This window comes from Pinus tabuliformis, chromosome 4_2 (assembly GCF_031772625.1).
Source record: "Pinus tabuliformis cultivar Carrire ecotype Pingquan chromosome 4_2, CPIR1, whole genome shotgun sequence".
Lineage (NCBI taxonomy): Eukaryota > Viridiplantae > Streptophyta > Pinopsida > Pinales > Pinaceae > Pinus > Pinus tabuliformis.
In genome coordinates, this window is record NC_142304.1 from 436,244,621 (window position 1) to 436,263,350 (window position 18,730).

The following is an 18,730-nucleotide window of genomic DNA, read 5'->3' on the forward strand; positions in this document are numbered from 1 at the left end:
TCTTTTTCTGGAACAATCTCATTAATGGCCAAGAGATCATCCATGAGTCTATCTATCTTCACAAAGAAGGTTTCCACGGTATCTTCTTTAGTCATCTTCGTAGTCCTCAAATCATTCTTCAAACTTGCTACTTGACCAATATTCTTAATAGTGAACAGTTTTGACAAGGCTTCATACATCTCCTGAGCATGATCGATGTTAGCTATGAATGGGAAAATATTTTATTTTATCCCTTACCATCAGATTCATAGCCATCATTTCTAGATCCCTGAATTTCACTTTGTCGGCATCACTGGATTCTTTGGTAGGCTTATTTACATTTCCTTTTACCAGATCTAATACCTTGTTCTTCTAGAGGATTAGGTCAATCCTCTTCTTCTAGGATCTGAAGTTAGATACTCCTTTAAGCTTGTTTTCACCCTTGATAGAGTTAGACATCTTCCTTGAATATGATAGATTCCTTCCTCGAGATAGTGTCTTTAAATGGATTTGCCTTTTTTTCTTATTTCATCACCAAAGCTCTGATACCATGTTGGAAAATCAGAAAGGCATTAAATATTTTCTCGATCTTGATAATTACTTGTGATGTTAATTGCTATTACCATTATTTATATCTTATTTCTTTAGTTCATCAAGTAATCACACAAAGCAGCAACACATAAAACAATGAACACAAAATGTAGGCACATGAGAGGGAAAAACCCCCCTCAAGGGGAAAACACATTCAAAGTAATTATTCCTTTCAATAGTATTATTTGAGAATCTTCACCCTAGACCTTGACCAGACCTTCCCTCCACACCAATTCAGCCTCCAGAAGATTTATCTCTTTCCAATAACTTCGACTATGCAGCAACTTGCGGCAACTCACGGCGTCCAATAGTAGTCCAACTTGGGAGACTTCCTTCTCCCAATCCAAAGCATGAAATAGAGAGATATCATGACCAAAATTTCAATTTTCCTTGACTCCTTAGACTCCCCCAAACTCGCATTCACTTCAGCTTCACGGCAATAGAATTTCACAACCTCCTACTTTTCACTTCTGCCCGACAAACAGATTTTCGTACTTCTGCCCAGAAGAAAGAGAATGAGAAGTGATGCTCCAAATGAGTTCATATTCATTCCTTTTATAGGCTTATTATGGGTTATAATGGGTCCTTAGGTCGACTTGATCTTCTCTTAGGCTGACATGGTGTGGATGTTCCATAATTCATATTTGAATCAAAACTTAACCAATTTACATGATTAAAAATCCCAAGAAGGGTCTCTTTAAACATACAATAATTCTATAGACTCAGAATAAATCCTAGAAGTCCTCAATGGGGACTTTGACCTAAAACATGGTGACCGAGGCATGAAACACATGATTTAATGAGTCACAATAATAATAATAATAATTTTTTTCTTTATTATTTTGGCAAGTACATTACATAATTACTCAAGTACAATATTGAAGACATAACATAGTTACTTTTTCCAACACTACCACCTTGATGTTGTGGACAATCTCTCTTGCAATTATCTTTTCCACAAGTCCAACGATGTATAGGATTCTAACTTGCATCCTTCTTCAGCTCCTCAAACTGGAATCCCTGCCCTTTGTCAGATGCATTGAACTTCTTTTGTCATCTTGCATTATCTTTGTTACATGTGTCCTAAGGCCTTGCTCACTTCTTATCCTATTTCTCTTTATTCCTTGCATTACCTTTACAGTCATGTTTAGTCTCATATTTGCGCTTTGATTGCTCATAACAATGCTTTAGCTTCTGGACGGCCTACTCCAATGATCTAGGATCTTAAAACTTAATCTTTTCTTTGAATGTTATCGACAAATCACTAATGAATCTTTGAATCTTGGCCTTCTCCTCCTTGAGGTAAGGCACATACCTCAATAACTCTAGAAATCTACTAGTGTACTCCTCATCAGTCATAGAGCTCACATTTAGCTCATAAAACTCTTTTTCTCTGTCATCATAGTACCTCTCTGATAGATACTTCTTCCTAAATAGTCTTTCAAGTTCACTCCAAGTCAAATCCTACTCATAAATATCTCTAGCGTTCTTTACATCTTCCCACCAGATATCTACTTTACCTTTAAGACTAAATGTAGTTGTTTTGGTCTTCATGTTCTCTGAGTAATCGTGCAATGTGAAGAACTTATTCATTCCAAGCAACCATGATTTTGCATCCTATGTTTTCTTCACTTCACCATCGAATTTAGGTGGCTTTGCTTTATTGAACTCATCCAAAAAATATCCCCTATCACTCCTCCTGTAAGGATGATAACGATGATGACCATGATATCTGTCCGAACCAGAACTTTCCATCATCTCTCCTATCCAGAATATCCAAGAACTTGCCATCTCTGATCGTGTCATCTCTATCTTACATGTACCCACCAGGAGACCTACTGCCATATGCCCCATTAGTTTTTTCCTCCTATCCATGGCTAATCTGAAGTGGTACCTATCTCTGTAGTTCTGACAAACTCTGAAGGATTACTACATTAACCTCTGCTTGTTTCTCTTGTGCCTACATGATTATGTCATTATCTGCTTTACAACTTCTTATCTCTACCTTCAAACTTATCAATGTGTCTGCTAAGTCAGAAGAATGCCCAACACCACAATTTTCATCTAATCCATAGGGAGAGTCTCGGGAACTGTAGTCTACCATCTTGCTAGTCATCTTTGTTGTTTCTATTCCTGCAAGGTATATCATGTCATCTAAAACAAAATATAAATAAACCAATGTACCTAAGTGTAGTTCAGGGAAGGATATCTCGTCTGCAAGACCAACCAGATTAGCGCAATATATATATACATAATCATATCAACATTTATTCATCATTTCAATCATTATCCAGTCATCAATGCATGACCATACCAACCACATGCTATGACCTCATGCATGACAACTACAACCACATCAATGTATGCATAATGATATATAAGCACTAACATGCATAACTAATGCATAACCAACATACACTCATGACAACCACATACAACAACAACACCATCAACTTCCACATGGTGACATCACTACAACCATGACCAACACCATGCATATGCAACAAGCACATAGACCACAAGCATAAGGAACACATATATGCAACTAACATGAATGCATGACCAACACACCGCCCATCTAGTCCAAGGGGTGAACCATGCTATGATACCACTTTGTAACACCCTCCTCCCACATCTACCCAAGTAACCATCCAACTGGGGTAAACATGTGATGAAGAGTTACTATGATATGATTCAACTCCCTATGTATTAGTTAAGGAAGTGGAACCGATGGAACACAAACAACCTAACCTTCTACACATGCAACAGAACCCCCAGGAGCCATCCAACCCATCCAAGTGACTAGCCCCTGAGACAAATTGACTTTTTGTTGCATTAAAGCCTTAGTCGCTCCCTTTACATGGGCATGCATGCGATTGGGACCTTCCAGACACTCCCACAACAAGGCATGCATGTGACTGGAGACTTTTCCAGGTAGTTATGTGCTAACGACTCTGGATTTTGTGCCACTTTTTCATGGCCAAGACTCAGGCCACTTCCCGGAACTCCATGAAACTTCCAAAAATGAAAAATAACATCGAAACAATGATACATATGCAAATACTTGAACAAGGACTTGATTGGACCCCTACTAGCCATGACATACATTTCTGTCACAAATATGCATCCTATAGGTTTAAACCACAGATCTGAGCATAGGGTTCTCAAGCTTATTTAAGAATCACTAAGAAGCATTGTTGCCTCATCACAATAACTACATTACCATCTATTACGCCACATATTCATCGTACATTCAGTGATTAACCCAAATATGATGAGAGCCATACATTTTCATTGTCATAAAACTCATTCATAACTAACATATAACCAACAGAAATATCAAGGATATAACAGCCATATAATCCACATATAAACAAGTATATTACCCATAAAATACCAAGGACAAAGAGAGCTCTTATTGATGATTTCATAATCCGACTAGGTATGGGACTTCCATGAACCACCTGACCCTAGACTAGGCTAAACCAAATCTTTCTTTCAGTTAGTCACATTGTGCCAGATTCCAAGCATGAATGTGGGATCTCACAAAACAAATAAATCAAAACCATCCAGGGCTTCTAGAGGCCAACCCACCTCAACCCTCCACTAGTGATTCCACCTCATGTTCAGACATCACTACCCATCATCAAATTGGTATCTACCCAAGTTGTCCAAGGCTCCAAAGCATTTGGTCCAACCAGGGCTTCGAAGACTAGTAAATCAACCCATAGTTGTCGTCGAGCTTCTAGAGCGTTTTTCCAACCAGGGATTCCAAGACTAGTAACTCAACCCACCAAGGGATTCCATAGTGTTTTTCCAACCAAGATTTCTAGGACTAGTAACTCAAACCATGTTAGTACAGGTCTTCTAGAGCGTTTTTCCAACCAAGGCTTCCAGAGACTAATAACTCAACCATAGCTAAAGACACAAGAAAAACAATAAGAAAACAAAAGTAAAACCCACAACACTATGGATATCCAGGAAATGGCAAGGCTAGGAAAAACCATTGTTAATCCAGGCAATCCTCCATGCCAATGACAGATCATAACCAAATAACCACATGCATATGCCATGCATGCCAAAACTAGCAAGGAAATCATACATGCAACTCAGTACTTGCAAGAAAACTCTGTTGTAGCTGCTGATCTCGATGTCCTCTTGCACTTTCTTTCTTTTCCTTTGCCTTCTTGATCCAAATCTAAAGTATGCCACACTCCTCCAAGATTTCTCCAATAAAACTCTAAGTGTCCAAGAGTATGAGAGAGAGAGAGAAAATTGAGAGCTTCAAAACTGAACTGATCCTCAGAATCCTTTTATTAATGAGGCCTATAATTTCTTCATTTTTTCATTATTTTCCTTCATTTTCCTCCTCACATGAAACCTGTGACCTTTCACCTTCCTTTTGTCCTAATTTTCATTATTTTCATAAATAAATGCCATTTTTCCTTTCCAAAGCCTTACCCATTGCCTTTGCCAATTTCCATAGCCATTAATTGATCACAAGTGATCCCCATCACTATGTTTATTCCAAACATTCAACTTGGAATACATGTCCCATGGCCGAGGTCTTATTTTACATTTATTAATTTTTACATGAATTTTTTACCAAGGTTGTTATATAATTGTCACTAAGTACTGCAAATAGTTGGGGTGCTCGACCTCACAAACTAAAGGTGGTAAGCGGTGGTTGGTGCAATACTCCTCATGGGGTCTCTACCGCTTGGATTGGCATTATAGGTATGTAAGTAAGAGGTCGTTTCGCTATGTTGTGGAGGCTTAGAGGCTCTAACGTGTCGCTTAACAGAATTAGCCCTGAAGTAGGGGGGTTGTGAATGGTTTAGATATAACTGGTGTTGTGAGTGTTGGTTTACATGTTTCAAGGAGTGTAGTTGGCTTGAGGATTGTTATAGAATATCTAGTGGTGTACGACAACTATATCGTCTTCCATAAAGTTGGTAGTGGACCACATATTTCCTAGTGCAAAAATCCTCTTTGGAAGGCTATCATCAAGAAAGGCAACATGGGTTTGTAGGCAGATGGTCGTTTCATTTCCCAATCAGAATCTGTTGGGAACATTGCATATTCTATTGCCTTTGAATCTCTTTGTAATGGAATAGTTTTCCTATTACAAGTGCAACACCTCTCAAAGGTGATGACTTCCAGGCACTCTCTACATTAGTTAATGTTGTAGGTAAGATGGTATGACTTTTTTGAATTTGGTTTACTTTCTATTAATGAACTCTGGGGAAGAGTCAAGGAGGGGAATTAAATGGAAATCTCTCTATGAAGGATCTGGTCATACACATGATCTTCAACTCTCTTGAGCGTCGTCATTATGCTTCCTTTTAGGACTAAAGTTCCACCTAATTTATGAGATATGTCCTCAACATTTTTAATTGGTTAGTGCTCACCAACCTCGGTTTTATTTTTCTCCTAAAGGAAGTATTGGGGTTTGTAAGATATTATATGTGGCTCTCTCATATTGTGATTGTTGGCCTCTTTCATTGGCTTGTTCAACATCAAACTGTGATGATGGTGTAAGGGACGACATTCTCTTGGCTAGTTGATAGGATTAGACCATTAAGGGGATGTGGGTGTCCTGAGAATTAGTTGCTCTTTGGCAGGTTTCTCAACATTTGTACCCTACGTAGAGGAGGTGACAAGAAATTTGATGACATGGTTGACCACTCCTCAATTCTTGATCACATTTCTAACATGGAAGAATTGATTGATATAGCAATTGTTGTTGAGATCGAGAGTGCCATTTGAGTGGAAAAACTCCATACAATGTCTTCGACTATCCATGTAGTAAGAGGATCCTCTACAACTGTGGAGGTTGATCCACATAATCTGATAATACAAAAAAAGGAACCATCGCACAAGCAATCCTAAATTAAGCATAAAAGACTGATTTGTGTAGAAGAGGAAGTTCAAAGTCTTATTCTTGGGGTGGATGTCTATTGGGACAATGTCATAAGGCTCAAACAGAGGGTTTTGGTTGGAATATGGGAGTTCTAAAAAATGACTGGCTCTCAGATGAAAGACTAGGCGAACAAGAGATGGTATTCTATCCTCATTCACAGGCCAAAGGTGAGTGTATTGTTAAATGGATGGTTTAGGTTTTATTTTCCGAAGGAAGAGGATGTTGAGAAGATCATTGTTGTTCTTTGGGTGAGGGGGCATGGTTTCCTTTTCCTCCTACATTGGTAATCAGGCTTAGATCCCATTAAGGAAGTTCAAAAATGCAAAATTATATGGGTGAAGCTTCTGGGGTTTCCTTTGGAACTCTGCTAAAAAAAAGCCATCATGGAAAAATTGCCAAGTTCTATTATGTGGATGAGGGATTCTCTGGTCTACTAGAAAAAAGAGTAGCATGGTTCCTTGTTGAAGTTGAATTATGTAGAGGCTTTTCAGTTGCTTTGGATATATACTGGGGACCTTTCTCCAATTACCAATAGGTTGATTACTGGGAATTCCCTTTGAGATGTTTGGGATGCCATGAAACCGGACATTTTATTGTTGAATGCACAAAATGTTATGGTGGTGGTTTTATTCAAATGATTCAGGATGCATCTATTATTGATCAAAATAATTCTAGGCAATGGAAGGCTAAGAGGTGTGACCCTTCTTCCTACAATCCTCTTATGGTTGCTCCTTCATAGGCTCCAATAGAACCCCAACAACAATATGTTAGCTTTCCCTAGGGATCTAAAATGGAAGGCAATCAGAACAATTCTACATCTATGATTCAAACTTATTTTGAGGAAGGGGGTTCATCTGCAATGGCTCGAGGCAAGTTCCTCCCTCTGCTAGCCCTCAATTTAAAGTTGCTACAAAGAAAAGCTTTCAGTCTCAAGGGCCCTTTAGTTTCAACCCAATTGTAAAGAGAGGACTCTAGGAAGAGAATCTTCTCCTCTCTTGGTGGATTATGAACTGGAGTTATTGGTTGATGAGGAATCAGTGGGATTGAAACCTTTGATAATCAATAAGTCATTCTTCTAAGCAAGTGAGGTAATGGCGAGTTCTAAAAAATGGAAAAATGTGTCAACTCAGAAGAAGAAGAGAACAAAATTTAATAAGATTATACTTTCTTGGGGAAAACATTTGATCTTAATTCCTACTTTTCATAATCATTGCATGAGGTTTTATATCCTCCTTTTGATCCTGGTTCCTCCAGTGGCGACCATGGTCCAATTATCAATTTTGTTGTGCAGGTCCTTAGAGGCGATATACTTGCTATAGCCACGACTTAATGATTATCATGTATTTAATGTAAGGGGCCTGGGATCAACCATTAAAATATCCCTTTATAAATTCATCCACTCTAAATATCCCTTTCTTTTTCTCTTTCAGGAAACAATGATAGACAAAGAGAAAGTTAGAGGCCTCCTCCTAAAAAAATTTCCAACATGGGAGGCCTATGCAACGTGCACTTCGAGTTTCTCCGAGGGATTGGTAACTATGTGAGATCCTCGATACTTCTCCTTTAAAGCTTATAAATCCTTTTCCAAGATTCTTCTGACAAGATATTTTCAGGGGTCACACACCCAACTACACATTCTAAACATATATGCACCATTTTCAAACCGAAAATCTTTATGGGATAGAATGGACCATTGTGGTATCTTAGACATCCAATCTCTTATTCTGGTGGGGGATTTGAACTTGACAATGGCAGAAGGGGAATCTTGGGGGAATAAGTGTAAGCAATATCCGCTCGTTGAATATTTCAAAGATTTATTTTCTCACAAGACGCTCAAAGACATCATTCTCAGTCTTATTTTCCCAACATGGAGGAAGAGTCAAAATGGGGCTCAGGGCATTGCTAAAATATTGGACAGGTTTATGGTACATTCATGTGTGCATGAAAGAATGAAAAATCTCCCATCTTAGTCTCTCTTCTCATAAAAATTTGATCATGACATGATATTCCTCGAGTGGACAGGGGAATATGAGCATGTTTCCCTACCCTTCAAATTCAACCATATGTGGCTGCATGAAAATGATTTTGTCAACTTAGTAAGATCCTCGTGGACTCAACCACTAGAGATTTTCCCAAAACTCAATATGGAGAAGATCACTTATAAGCTGAAAAGATTAAATAAGGTGGTGAGATTGTGGGTCAGAAATCAGAAGAAAAAGCTACCAAGAGTCCTAGCTTCCATAGAGCGAGAGATTGTTGCGCTAAATAACCTTTCATACCCAGATTTTTTTGCCGGACACACTAAGAAGGCTTTATTGGATCTAATGGAAAGGAAATATAAAATTCTAAAGGATCAAGAGGATGAATGGAGATTAAATAGAAGGATACAATTGGTTACCAAAGGAGACAAGAACATGTGGTTCTTTTATTATTTGGCGTCAAAAAGAAAGAATACAAATTCCATAAGGCAAATAAGATACAGGGAAAACAAGGTACTCTCCTCGCAGAGGGATATTCAGTTGTTGATGGTGTTGGAAATCCGTCAACCAAGGAGGTCTCCCCGATGTGAAGTCCCAATTAGACCTCACACTGTTTGGTGTAGGAGCCCCATCCGGAATGTCGGCCTGGTTTCCATATACCTCAAATATATTCCTTGGCTCTAACTGTCAGCACAGGAGAGTGATGTAATGGCATCTTCGAAAAGCAAGGGAGGTGTGCCTCGTGAGTGTTCAGTAGCAACTATGTCAAGGTTCATCTACTACAAAAGGGGGAGAAAAGTAAGCCTCTAAGTGACACACATACCACCTAGGAAGAGACACACATGAATTAGAAGGTTGTGTCTAACATCCAGCGAAATAGTCCACAAGGGATGCAACGGTCGTTACAACAACAAACAAGGAAAGATTTGTCTAGCAATTCGTGGAATAGTCCATAAGGATGGGACAATAATAACAACCATTACAACACATTCTCTATAATATAAGCACAAAAATAATAGAAATAGTTCAACTATCTTAGTACGTGTGAAAGCAAACATGAAATACAAACTTCCATAGAATAGTCTTACAAACATTCATAGTCCATGCATGAAGAACGTGATAGCCTTAAAATGCTTCTATTGTTAAGAAAAAGTTCCAAGACACATGTTTACAATGTACATCACTAGCCCCAATAGTGGGACATTGGAGCCACTCCTTGCTTCTCAAAGAACAGGTTGATCTCTCTAATGCCTTGCAGGAGGAGCCAAGGCGAAAATTCCCTTGCTCATATAATGAGGGGTTATATATAACCAAAGGGTCATGCTTCCCCTTTGTGACTTTTTGACTATCCTCATGACTGTTCAACTTCCTATGACTTTTCAGCTTACATGATTGTCCATATTCGTGTGTGTCCTTTGGACTTCCACTTTATAATACATTTGAATATAATATACATGGTCCACAATGATGATGTGGCATATGACAACTCATGACAAGACATGACATGGAACTGTTGATATAAACTGCTTGGATGTTGTGGTAGTGTCAAGCCACTATTGCTGCTATGAGTGATGTCTTCTTGAGAATACTCTTGTCTTCCACCTCCTCATGGCTTGGTGACAGGAGTCTTCAATGATCTCAAGTCTTGGGTTGTGGTCGCGAGTTGGTGTCCTTTTTCCTTGATAGATCAACTTGCATGCTCAGCTACAAGAATTTCCTTTGCATGTCTTCCTCCTTCATCTCCTTCTTCATCATCCTGCTAGGTTCCTGTATCTGCAATTCACTCATGATGAGACAACATCAACCTAAAAACCTCCTAGCCTAAGATGGTGCATTCTGGTCTAGGGATTGAGCCGGAACTGAGTTACAAGTTGGGAAGGGAGGCTCAGTGACTACACATTATGTAGTCGTAGTAGCCAGGTCTGAGGCTTGAGGCCTGGAACTGCACAATGCATAGTTCATTCTGGGCTCAAAGGTTGTCTTCTACACATTTTTGGAGATGAGTAAGTCCAGCTGAAGGAGGGGCCATTATGGGAGATTTATGCGCAGTTTTGGAAGGGAAGGCTGACTTATTTCTGCGTAGTTTTGGGAGACAGTGGGTGGGGCTAAAGGAGTGACCACTGTAAGAAACCTTTGCATAGTTCTGAGACTATAGGGACACTAGTCCATTGTGGGATTACACATTTCAAGGGCACAAGGAAGTATCTTGTTTCTTTTGCTTATGCAATGTGCAGTTTGGTCCAGGTTCACTGAAAAGATTATGTGATTCTTGAAGGGAAGGTTGAGTCTTGGGCTTAGGAATTGTGCAATGCAATAGTCTTGGGGAAAGGAAATGCACATTACATAGATCCAAGGGTCAAGGTCACAATCTACTGACTGGAACTGCACAATGCACAATCTAGGTAGGTCGGGTGAAGCCATGTTGAAGGGTCGGAGAGCTTCTTTGGAAAAGGCTAAGTATTGGACCAATGAAACTGACAGGGGAAGTGATGGAGCTTAGACTATGTCCTAACACTTAGAATACTTGACGATTCAACAACATTGATCACCCATGACACATGAACAACACTTTTGCTTGTGTGTGCCTGCTTCATGACCAGTTATGACAAGTGCGACACCTAAGAGGGGCTTTATGACGACCGCGATGACACTTGTGCAAAAACACTCAAAACTTTTTGAATGAGTGATATAGGTGTTTATATGGTTAGGAAAACTCATAAACACAAATATGAGCCCTTGAAACCACCATAATGAGCTTATGCATAAAGTGTGACAACCAGCATGCAAAAAGATGACATCTTGCCTACCTTGTGAAAGGGAGCAAAACACTTAGCGAAAACACATGGAATGACTTTCAATGTTTGCGATCATACCCTCCAAAGGGTTATGAATTAGATGCAATCTTCATGCGGTCATGATCTACAATATTCTATCATACCCCAAGGTCCCTTGGTCTTCTTATCTGATGATTATCTTTTTGCCTTGACTCCTTAAGTGTCATCTAGCATGTCCACCTTCTTCATCTCCTTCATCATCATCTTGCCATAGTGTAAGAGAGTACATGTATTTGCAACTTAATCATGACGATATGAAAAGATGACATCCATCTCAAAACCCCTATCCTAAGATTGAAAACTTGGCTTCATGAACTAGGTCGAGACTGAGTGACAGGTAAGGTGAGAAAGCCCAGTGATTGCACAATTCAAGCAGTCAAAGGTCAAGCATGTTCACTGAGACTGTGCAGTGTCCAACTTAGGCCAGACAGAGGGAAATTTCTGCACAATCCTCACTAAGGAAAAAAATTGTGCATTGTCTGCAAGGAGACAAAATTATGCAGTTCAAGTAGGCAGTGGTTGTTGCAGGATGGGGCCTTGGGAGGAAAAACTGGGAAGTTTCAAGGAGCAAGGGGGATTGGGCAGCTAAGAGGCTTGAGGGACATAACTGTGTAGTTTCTGGAGGCAGTGAGCTCTGGCTAAGGGAAGGACACTAGAGGAAGCATCTGCACAGTTTTGGAGGCTATGATTTCTGCACATTGCACAGTTCCAAAAGACAAAGGAAAAGTTTGAAGGTTGAAGATGTGAAGTGCGCAATTTTGGAAGGTTGGATGAGGATAGGTTGCTAAGAATCCTCTAGAATTTGGCTAAGTGTGGGATTAGTGGAACCAATGTGAGCAGTGAAACTTACGACAAGTGCGGCTCCGACAATAGACTTTGTGTGGATAATGATGACACTTGTGTAATAGTGCGTGAAACTTTGGAAATGAGTGCAAAACATATCTATATTATGAGAACAACTCATTTTCACAAAGATTGCCCCTTGAAGAAAACCAAAACTCCCCTTTGCATGAAAAGGGGTAATTCCCATGCCCGAAGACGACACTTTCTATATAAATATAAAAGTGTGAACGACACTTGAGATCCGAGAAGGGAGCTTGCAATCATCAACTGGCCAGTAAGTGACTAAGGAATGATCGATCACATGATCCATAGTAGGCTCCAAAATTCGAGTTTAGGCTAAAATTTTGGAGGGTGTTACAGCCGCTACAGCACTTGGCGACACACTGGTAGAATCCAGCTTCTTTGTTTTGGTTAACTCTTTCACATAGGGCCTTGGTTCTTCAGGGAGTATTGATTCATCATGTAGATCACTTTGGCTTTTTCCACTTACCCCATGACTAGACATGGTCCCTCTGTACTTTATCGATTGAACACAACATGTGGTTTGGCAATATCATAGTGTTTCGAGTTGGGAAAGGTAGTGTAGCTTGCAAGCTTAAGATTTTCAGAGTATAAATTTTCATCTCTGGTGTTGCTCCACTGCCAGTAGGCCTGGATAGTCCCCCGACGGAGTCACACAGGAACACAAATGTTGCTCCACTGCTAATAATCCTGGACAATACCCCGTCAGAGTTGCTTGCTTCACCTCTCTGCGCAAGAATCCTTTCTCTTCTTTCGCCTTTATTTATTTATTTTAAATAGGACTGTGCATTGGCACTTATTCATTTTCAGCGGAAGATGGATCTCGACTTATTGAGAGCTGAAGAGTTTGTTCCTTCAAAGAAGTATATAAATACCTCTGATTCAAGTTTGCTCATTTAGCTTTTTCCCTTTCTCCCTCTCTACTAGTTAGATAAGAATGAAAAATAGAACACAATAACCAAATGTAGGAATGAGGTTTCCTGGAAATACACAGGTTCATGGTTGGACCAAAAATATCTTTATGGATGGATCGTATTTTATGTCAGAACTTCATCGACCAAAAAACAAAGCCAACACAAAGAAGACTAGTTGGAGGTTTTGTTGGGTCCCTATAATACTAGTGATTACCACATTACTATTGTAGTTATTCCCCTTATTAATATTGTTTTGCCCCTATTGCCCCCATATTGTTATTACTGTGCCCCATAGAATCCCTCTATTGTTATTTTTGTGGCTTTATATTATTATTGTTAGGTCGGCTGGGTTATATTGTGACTCCTTAGACTCCTATATTTAGAAAGGAGGTTTTGTCATTTGTATCATCGAAGAATTGTTCATTTATGTAATGTAAAGGAGGCTTCCCCCTCAAAGAGGCTGAATTCTAAGGCGTTGATCTATCTTTTCTATCTTTTCTTGAGCTAGTTTCATAACATTTGGTATCAGAGCTTTAGATTCTAGGGTTTCGCTGCTCCAAACAGGTCATCGTGGAATTTTCGCTATAACTTTTTTCTGCGATGTTTCAGAAGTTGCAAAAAAAACCCATTCGAGAAGACATCGCGCCGAATCTCAAGTCCGAATTTCAAAACTTTTCACGCTATATTTGCGGAGATATGATCTGAGGAAGTTGGTCTTCTTGCAGACTCCTGAATTACATTCCAAACAGGTGACCTGGGGAAAATCGTCATAACTTTCTTTCTGAGCATCGGATTGAAATTTCGTAAGAAGGTACAGAAAGAGGACGGACTGTAGTTTCTTGTATATATCTTTTTAGAGCCAAAGGTTGAAACAATGATTCGTGGCACGTCGTACAAGTTGACTCTACTGAACTAGTCTATAAGCAGGTCATTGTGGGAGATTTTGCATAACTCTTCCTTGGAGAATCCAATTTGGATCAGACTAGTGGCATTGGAAAGAGGACACAGAAGGATACTACAAATGACAATTTTAGAACTGGATGATTTGAAATTATAGAGATACATCAGATTCAATATCAGGCTTCTACGAAGTGAAAAAAGGTGTGTAGTTTTTTTTTAATTTTTGCATAAGCTTGGTTTGAAGGAATTCAAAGGGCATAGTAAAGCATTATTATCAGTAACTGATGCCCCAAGGAAAGAAAATGCAAACACCTAGTAAGGAACCTGAAAGCTCTAGCATGACTCATGAAGAAGAGGAAGAAATGCTACATGATATATCAAAATTACAAGAACAAGTGCAACAAATGTCACGCTCACAAAAGCTAACAGTAGCTAAGATAAATGGTGTGGAATCTAAGATAAATGGCGTGGAATCTAAGATAAAGGGCATGGAATCTAAGATGGATGATTCGAAGACAGATTTGAAGAGAGACATGGCAGATTTGAAGACAGATTTGAAGACAGACATGGCAGATTTGAAGACAGATTTGACAAATTTTCTACAAGAAATACTTACTAATGGTGAAAAGGTTGTAAAGGAAACTCATGATGCAAACAAAATAAATGTTAATCATGATTCCATAGACTCTAATGTTGGATCGAAGACCCACCATATTCCAAAAATCGATATGAGGAAGTTTGATGGAAAGGATCCCGCAACATGGATATTACAGATGGAGCAATTTTTTGATCTCAATAATGTGCAAAACACACAAAAGGTACGTATGGAAAATTTATATTTGGAACCAAATCAGTTTGTATGGTATCAATGGCTTTGATAGCGTAAACAATTTATCACTTGGGTAGTTTTTACGGAAGAATTGATAGCACATTATGAGGATACAAAAAGCAACACTTTTTTTAGCCAATTGATAAGTCTCAAACAAAAGGGTTCAATAATGAGCACATTGAGGAGTTCCAAAAATTGAACATAAGGGTAAAAGATATTCCAGAGGAGCATAGGATTGATGTGTTCATAGGGTCTTTAAAGGATAATATCCAACATGATGTTCGCCTTTGGGAACCTGATTCATTAGAGAAGGCATTCAGGTTAGCAAGAAAAATGGAAAGCAAAATTATGGCAACCAGGAAGCATACCACTCACAACTATAAAGACGAAAGTGTTGTTGCCCCTAGTCTTCCACAACCTATAAGGTTGACACCTCAACAATTGGAAGAAAAAAGAGCAAAAGGGCTTTGTTACAGTTTTGATAGCAAATACACTAAAGGTCATAAGTGTGCTGAGAAGAAATTATTCTACATAGATTATGAAGAGGAAGAAGAAAAGGAGCAAGAAAGGTCAAAAGAAGAGGATATACTCCAGGAACAAAGCCTAGATGAAGAACAAATAAATCCGACCATATCTTGTAATGCATTGGCGGGAATTACCACTCCTCAAACCATCAAGATAGAAGGACAAATCAAGAAGAAAAAGGTAATAGTGTTGATTGATTCAGGAAGCACCCACAATTTTATTCATTGTAAGGTAGCAAAAGAATTGAATTGCTTCCTATATCCAGCACCAGAGTGTCAAGTGATGATTGCAAATGGAGGAACAATAAATTGCTCTGGAAAGTGCCATAATATCAAGTTATCCATGGGAGAATATGTATTGACTAGCCCAATGCTTTCCATTCCAATGGGAGGTGCTGATGTTGTACTAGGAGTCCAATGGCTACAATCCTTGGGTACAATAGCTTTTAATTTTCAAGAACTTTTCATGAAATTTTCTGTCGAAGGAAAGGAAGTTGAATTAAGGGGTATTGCAGGGAAATCGGGAAAGATAATCAGCTCTAACGGTATGACAAAGCTTCTAAAAAAGGAACAAAGAGGTGTAATTGCACAATTATGTTCGCTAGATGTGTCTACAGTGGAATCATCTATTTCTCCAGATCTCCAAAAAGTCTTGGACAATCATTCCAAGGTATTTGAGACTCCCAAAGGTCTCCCACCTATTCGTGATCATGATCATGCTATTCATCTGATTCCAGGAAGTGTTCATCCAAACATCAGGCCGTACAGATATCCCTATGCCCAAAAGAGTGAAATTGAACGTATGGTTGCAGAAATGCTAGAGGCTGGTATAATTCAACCAAGTCAAAGTTCTTTCTCTGCTCCAGTCATATTGGTGCACAAGAAGGATGGATCATGGCGCATGTGTCCGGATTATAGGGAGCTCAACAAGCTCACTATTAAAGATAAGTTTCCCATTCCTGTCATTGATGAATTACTGAATGAATTGCATGGATCAATTTACTTCACCAAGTTGGATCTTTGTTCAGGATATCATCAAATCAGAATGAAGATTGAAGACATTCCGAAAACAACATTTAGAACTCATGAGGGTCATTATGAATTTTTGGTCATGCCTTTTGGCCTTACCAATGCACCTTCAACATTTCAAGGTTTGATGAATTCAATTTTCAAACCATTCCTTAGAAAATTTGTGTTAGTATTTTTTGATGATATACTAATCTACAGCAAGTCTTGGAAGGATCATGTTGAACATGTTGACAGGGTGCTACAACTATTGGAGGAGAAACAATTATATGCAAAAAGATCCAAATGTTTCTTTGGAGTACAAGAGGTGGAATATCTGGGTCATATTGTATCTCATGAAAGAGTTAAGGTAGACCCTAGCAAAATTAAAGCCATTAAGGAATGGAAAATTCCCACATCCATAAAGCATCTGCGAGGATTTCTCGGGTTGACAGGGTATTATCGCAAATTTGTTAAGAATTATGGGAGAATAGCAGCACCTCTAACAACATTATTGAAGAAAGATGCATTTTTATGGACTCCGAAAGCAACAAAGGCCTTTGAACATCTTAAAGAGGCAATGTGCCAAGCACCGGTCTTAGCTACACCGGACTTCACAAAAACCTTTATTGTGGAATGTGATGCTTCAGGAAATGGAATTGGTGTTGTTCTAATGCAAGATGAAAGACCCATTTCTTTTGAAAGTCGTCCAATCAAGGGAAAGTTTTTAAGAAAAGCTATTTATGAGAAGGAAATGTTGGCAATACTCCATGCACTTAAGAAATGGCGACCCTACCTAATGGGAAGACACTTCAAGTTAAAAACGGATCATGATAGCCTTAAATACTTTTAGAACAAATATTATCCTCTGAAGAGCAACAAAAGTGGGTCACAAAGATGTTGGGTTATGACTTTGAAATCATCTACAAAAAAGGGAAGCAAAATGTGGTGGCAGATGCACTCTCAAGAAAGGATGAGGATGTGGAAGCATTGTTGTGCGCCATTTCTATTATCCAACCAGATTGGATAAATGAAGCAAGGGAGGAATGGAAGAATGAAGAAGAAGTGTGGGCACTTATTCGAAAGTTACAACAAGATTCCAGTACGTCTGATACATTTAGCTGGCAAAATGATTCGTTATGGTACAAAGATCGCTTATACCTCTGTAAGAATTCCCAGCTAAAACAAAAGATTCTTATGGAATTGCACACTTCTCCCTTAGAAGGGCAATCAGGATTTTTAAAAACTTACCACAGGGTTAAGAAGGAATTTTTTTGGGATGGCCTTAAATCAGATATTCAAAAGTTTGTGGCGGAATGTTTGGTTTGCCAACAAAATAAAGTTGAAACAATTAAGACACCGGGTCTATTACAACCTTTATCCATTCCAAGCCAACATTGGGAGGAGGTTTCAATGGATTTTATCACAGGTTTACCCAAATCTGAGGGAAAGAGTGTCATCATGGTGGTAGTTGACAGACTTACCAAGTATGCACACTTTTTTGCATTATCACATCCATTTAAGGCCAGTACAGTTTCTACTGCATTTATGGAAACAATTCAAAAGCTACATGGAAACCCAAAGATTATTGTAAGTGACAGAGATCCCATTTTCACTGGAAATTTTTGGACAGAATTATTTTCTTGTCTTGGTACTCAGTTAGCTCATAGCTCATCTTATCATCCTCAATCTGATGGCCAAACTGAGATAGTAAACAAATGTTTGGAAGGATATCTTCGTTGCTTTGTATCTGATAAACAGACACAATGGGTCAAATGGTTGGCTTTGGCTGAACGGTGGTATAACACTTCCTTCAATACAACAACAAAAATGACCCCATTTATGGCACTTTATGGGCATCAGCCACCATCCATCACGTCATATTTAAGAGAAAATTCTAAGGTTCAAGTAGTGGAACATCACATTGAACATCAACAACAAGTCCTCCAACTCTTAAAGGATAACCTCGTGTTGGCACAGAATAGAATGAAACAAAAAGCAGATCAACATCGCAGCGAAAGAAGTTTTGATATAGGTGATTGGGTATTCCTACGGATACAACCATATAAGCAAATGTCCCTCAAGCAAGTTAAGAAGGATAATAAATTATCACCAAAGTATTATGGTCCGTACAAGGTGTTGCAAAATATTGGTACTATGGCATACAAATTGAAGCTTCCTGCAACTTCTCGATTGCACCTAGTTTTCCATGTTTCATGTTTAAAGAAGGTTATAGGCGACAAGCTCCCAGTTCAAACAATATTGCCAGAACTTGACGAGGAAGGAAAAATTATATTGGAACCAAAAGCAGTCACAGAAAAAAGAACTCGACAGCTACGAAATCGATCAATTTCAGAGTATCTTATCAAGTGGAAGAACTTATCTGCT